General features: G+C 32.8%; 1 protein-coding gene across 1 annotated transcript in view; it reads left to right on the top strand.

Moving 5' to 3' along the window:
- The first annotated feature begins 812 nt into the window (after positions 1 to 812).
- Positions 813 to 5983, top strand: part of LOC119832202 (whirlin) — a 60672-nt gene continuing 55501 nt past the window's right edge. The window contains exon 1 of the mRNA XM_038355872.1: positions 813 to 970. The gene's annotated coding sequence lies outside the window, so the exon portion shown is untranslated. The remainder of the gene's footprint in view (positions 971 to 5983) is intronic.

The raw sequence follows: 5983 nt of genomic DNA, 5'->3' as shown, positions 1-5983 counted from the left end.
GCAGCCGGAGGCCTTGTCTACATCCTTCCCAGTCCATTCCTTCTTTCCAATCATCAGTCCTTTTCTTATCTCTTACCCCTTAAAATGGGGCAGGACCGTGGGCGGTGGTGATGTGTAGCGTTTACCATCGAAGGTGAACCACCAGTTCAGTTGCCCGCTATATGACATAAAATAACTTAAAAAAACGCCTTATTAATGTTAGTAATTTAAAATAAATAATTGCCTCGTTCATTTTATGTACATTAATTTACTTTTCTCTGAGTTGTTACATTTTCAGACGCGGAGTAGATCCGTCTTCTCCAAATCGTATGTCTCTAAAATGTTTATGCGTACATTGTTGCATTTGAGATTCAATTTAATCAAAAAACTTGGTAGAATTTAAGATGAGGTAAATAGGATAACTGCATTTTACTAGTATAATATTTGGTATTTAACTACATTAGGGTTGTTGATGGGAGCTCTTATGTCCATCGTACTAGACCCCAGCCTGAGGACCTTTGAAACAACGCTCGGGAAATTATGTGTTGGATTGAATTTGAAGTAAGATGTATATTAAATTGTAGTTACTTAGTTATTTAATTCATTGAATGTCAAAATGAGACGATGCACTATCATGGTGGCGACTGGCGAGCGGTGCGTGGCGCGCGCCACCTGCGTGCCACCACCGGTTGACAGCGGCTCGGCTGAAATTTTCATGGCCAACTTATCGAGCGCGGTGAGCAGGCTCCGCGCAGTCGCGTTCCACCGCCCGCCTGAGCCTCACCTCACTCGCTCCGAGGATCTCTCTTATAACAACAACACGCGCGCGTTACGACCGTCGCCGCCCTCGGCCTCTCGTACATCAGTGTCAGTTCGGTGCTAAGTGCAATAACGTGATTATAACACGGGGACAGATATGTGAATTACAACCTGTGCCCACAAACAGTAAATATGCGACATAATGAATCCGCGCGCAAAATGAAATAGTTAGGTAAGTTGACTTAATTTCGTGCGGTCGTTAATTGAAGCCCCATTAACGGGCATTAAATGCTAAATTTATCAATGAACAATTTACGTTGGAATGAATTAACGTAGCAACTGTCAATATGTACCTACTCTCAATATTAAATCGTGATTTTGGAGTATTTAAGGTTACTGTAACAATTTTCTCAAACAATATGATCCTAAAAATACAGTGTGTATTTAGGTGTCGATGTAACCGTAGGGCTTGTGTTGGGAGCGGCCAATGTCTACGATGAAGCACCATAAGTGCCGCAATCTGATTATGGCACACCCACTGCTACAAGATATTCCTTGATCTTTTGGTTAAATGAACATTAAACATTCTGGGATTTGCTTATTTTGAATTGTTAAATAATTTTATTTGAACTTTATTCAATCGAAATCTTTCGAAATGAAATATGGCAAATAACTAGTCATAACAACATGAAGTGATCAGTGAACATGTTACAACGAATTGTAAAACACAGTTATGTTGTTATGTTTTTGGCTTCGCCCGTGGTAAATATATTATATATATAACGATGAAAAACACTTTTTGAAATGTGTCTAGAAGTTTTTGCGTGAAAACGTTACAAACATACAAAACTATAAAAGTTTCCTCTTTATAATGTTACTCTAGACTGGCATGACTGTGGTCGCAACATGATACGATTACTTTTTTAATGCCTACGCAATGTCTACTACATTTGATTAGTTATCTTTAGTATTCGTAATTAATATCCCTAAAAATACTAATCAAGAATACAAATAAAGAATGGATGGGCAAAAGCAGGTCTATCATTTTTCTATTCCTTAAAATTTCTCATTTATAAAGCATTTGATATATATGAGCAATGCTATAAAATAAAACACCATGTATCCTTTAGGGATAAAAAAAAATATTGAATTCAACATCTATGTAGTGTTTTTTAGAAACGTGAATCTCTTTATGAACGTTATTATTTTATATCTATATTATGGAAACAAAGAGAGAATTAAAATGGATATCTATTGCTAGACAATTTGATTAGTAGGTGACACAACAAAAATATAATTAAATATCTTCGTTAGGTCATTGAAGGCATTTAATGTAAAGCTTTTCTTACAATAATAATATCAGAAATAACTTACATTTCAGCTTTCAAATTAGGTAATCACAAAGTTTAATAATTACCTTGTTTGAATTTACTCTTGTTCGGTGTAAACTATAATAATATGACGTGATATGAAATCGCGTGACAGGGATGGGGGGCACGCGACCAGCAAAACAATGCAATAAGTTCACAAGCATTTTCATCGATCACTGTTAATTGCTGTATAATATGAACGGGGTTTTTGGCTTTTTTGTTTAGGGATAATGGGACTAGAAACTTGTTTTGGACTAGAAAATTAATTTGTGTTTTTGGCTATAAGAAAGCATATTAAATCTTTTTAAAAAGAGTCATTAGTATACAATTTCAATTTTACAGACCTCAAAAGAATGGTAAGTAAAGTTTTATCTGTTTGTATGTCCGTCAATACCGTTAAAACCGTTACGAGATTTTCACAAAATTATATGGTTATAGACCAATATTAAGTTCAAATTAAAGGCATCATTTTATATGAAAAAAAATTGACGGGGCTATCTGTGAGGAGGTAGACAGGAGGAAAAAATTAATCCGAATATATGTCATTGAATGAGGTGTCATTAAATAGATCTGTCGAAAATTAAATGGAGGTTTTTTGCTAAATTAAATATCTGTTGAGGTGTAGGAATCTAAAGTCGACAAATATGCAAAAATACGCGAAACACAAAATGCTGTAGTACACTCGAGCGAAGCCGTGGGCGGAAAGCCAGTATATAATATATATTTATATAATGACACTTATCAACAAGGTACTCCTTTTCGAATAGCGCTTATATTTACGCGTTGGCGTTCAAATCTAATATTCACAAGGAGTACAGAGGTATGTGGTCGATGAAGGTATAAAGCGCCTCTGTAATTAAAATTACATGCATATTTGTGAGCGAACGTGAGGAGCAAGCAGCGCATTCATTTCTGTACTACCGAATTTCTTCACTCCAGTTATGCAAAAGAAGTTCCGCGAAGGTATATTTCGTCTTGATATACTAACTTGTAATGGAAGCAAGCTGTTATTTCTGACCAATTTAATTCAAGTTTGTCAGAAGTTCTTTTCACACTACGTGTAGAGCTAAAACTGAAATTATTGAAAATAAATTGCCTCTATGAAACTTTATTTATTTATATATTATAATACAACAACATAGTGGCTTACAGTCTATCCAACGCACCACCATGCTGTACAAAAATTAAATTTTAATTTAAAACAGAATTTTACACATTGAAATATAGAACTTAATATTGAAATATGAATATAAAAATTATAATATACGTATATAAATACAAACATATTCAAAAATTTTGAGATAAGAGAAGTCAGACAGATTAGTAAATATTGTCAATATAACCGCATAAACAAAGTAATTATCAGCAAATATATATTTGCTATGAGGGAAATATACCTAAAACACCCTAAACATAAGAGGACTGTTGATATTTATTTAACTGTTTCTTTTTATGCATCAAAAAATTAATGCAATGAAGAACGGTAAAAGAACCTCAATATACCTAGTACAGCATTATGTTATCTATGTTATATCTATCTATCCTTCTATTGTCATCATCAGTCCACGTTTGTTTCAACTGCAGGGTCACAAGTCTCCTTTATTAGAGATCTTCATAGATATATATTTCAGGTCAGAAATATTATATAATAAATCAGTCAGTCAATAAATCAGTCTGTGTAATTAAAAAGTGATATGTTCTTTAAATTTGGACTTTTAACATAAAGAATACAGTTACCTGTTTGTATTTTATAGGTCTCATAATTTCATTACCAACGTTCGGGTACTCGTTTTGTGGCAATAAAACCACAAATTTAAACGGAAATATTTTAAGGGTTTTGTACACGCGATGTGATTTGCGTCTTTGAACGACTCTGCACAAAAGGGGTTGGTTTCACGAAAGGTTTCAAATATAGTATAGGTATACAATATTCAAACTACTGAGTATTGTTGAGTATACCAACTCAGTGTTATTAATTTTAACTGAATATTAGTTAGATTAAAGGGAATGAAAACTACTTTTAACAGCTTTTGCTAGCTAGAAATTTTTTTGCTTGGTAGATTTTGTTATGAGGTAGATACATCGTGTGTACATATTACTTGACATCGTTACAAAGGATACGAATTAATATTTAACTTAAGAAAATTGGTTTATATATAACTAAAAAAATAAAAATCCATTCATCTACCGTACGCAAAATAACTCTTGTAGGTATATGTTCTAATTTTCAACTAGGCGTGCGAGACTAAATCCAAAAGAATGAGAAATATCGAAATACTTGAAAATTTTAAGCTGCTAATTCAGAGCATTATTTATTAATATGATTTTGCCATAAGATTTTACCAAAAGCAAACTTATATTTATTAATATAAGTTTTCTTTTTGCTGCTATTTGGTGTTATTAATTATTTTGACAATCACGTTGCAGATATTTATTTTGATACCATACCAAAGCACTCGAGGAACTTGTATCAGTAGTAAAATATGCTTTCAGGAGATCAAATCGTTCGACACTACTTAAATCCATCTTTAAATATCCAAAGTAAAATAAATAAGTGAAGAAAGTAATAGATATTAGTGAATGTTATTAGTGAAACAAAAGTTCTAAATTGTTATATTATTTTTTTCTTTTACGCCCTATTGACTTTGGAAAATTTATATATATTTTTAAAATAAGAACAAAACGCCATACGTTCTATCACTATACCTATTGGGCATAATTTAAATAATAAGGTGGCAAGTAATTCCCGACACTGCCTGCCGGGATTCATTCGATGCGTCATTCTTGCTCCCGTTATAAATCCTGTAAAAAAGTAAAAACCTTTTTGGCAAATAAAATAATTTAATGTTAGAAGTCAGGACAGTTATTGATATATAAGTAGATGACTAGCTGTGACCCGCGGTTGAAACCGCGTAAGTCCGTATCCCGTTGGAATATCGGTATAAAAATACCTATGTGTTATTTCAGTTGTCCAGCTATCTACGTACCAAATTTCATTGCAATCGGTTCAGTAGTTTTTGCGTGAAAGACTTACAGATGCAAGTCGATAAAACACGAATATGACATTTTCTAAAAAAGATTCCTACCTAGATCGATTTATCGCCCCCGAAACCCCTACTAAATTACATGAAAATCGTTGCCGATTCCGAGATTCCAATTATATATATATATATATATATATATGCTCGTTTAAAGATATAAGATATATGTAGAGGTATGGAGTATATTTTTTGCACAGTACATAGATACCTTCTATTTGGTCGCCCGCTTAACAATAAACCTTTCAAATAATATGCCTCAGACTTGTAATTGTTAGTAATTGTTGTCATAACAAAATGGTGTTAATCTTTTCAGGATCACGGGCTCCCAGATTTTAGGGGTAATGAAACGTAAATCCGTTTCATACACCAGACTACATTTTTATTATTGTAAAGTCTAATTATCTATTCTAAAATGTCTTCACTGAACACTATTCCTACACTATGAACAGACTTCAAATATTTAATTTTGATTAGCATTTCTGACGGTGATTAATTAAACAGGTAGCTTTATATAGCTATATATATATAGCTATATATATATATATATATATATATATGCTCGTTTAAAGATATAAGATATATGTAGAGGTATGGAGTATATTTTTTGCACAGTACATAGATACCTTCTATTTGGTCGCCCGCTTAACAATAAACCTTTCAAATAATATGCCTCAGACTTGTAATTGTTAGTAATTGTTGTCATAACAAAATGGTGTTAATCTTTTCAGGATCACGGGCTCCCAGATTTTAGGGGTAATGAAACGTAAATCCGTTTCATACACCAGACTACATTTTTATTATTGTAAAGTCTAATTATCTATTCTAAAATGTCTT

Source organism: Zerene cesonia, chromosome 1 (genome assembly GCF_012273895.1).
Source record: "Zerene cesonia ecotype Mississippi chromosome 1, Zerene_cesonia_1.1, whole genome shotgun sequence".
NCBI classification, from domain to species: domain Eukaryota; kingdom Metazoa; phylum Arthropoda; class Insecta; order Lepidoptera; family Pieridae; genus Zerene; species Zerene cesonia.
This window is presented reverse-complemented; position numbering and strand designations above follow the sequence as displayed.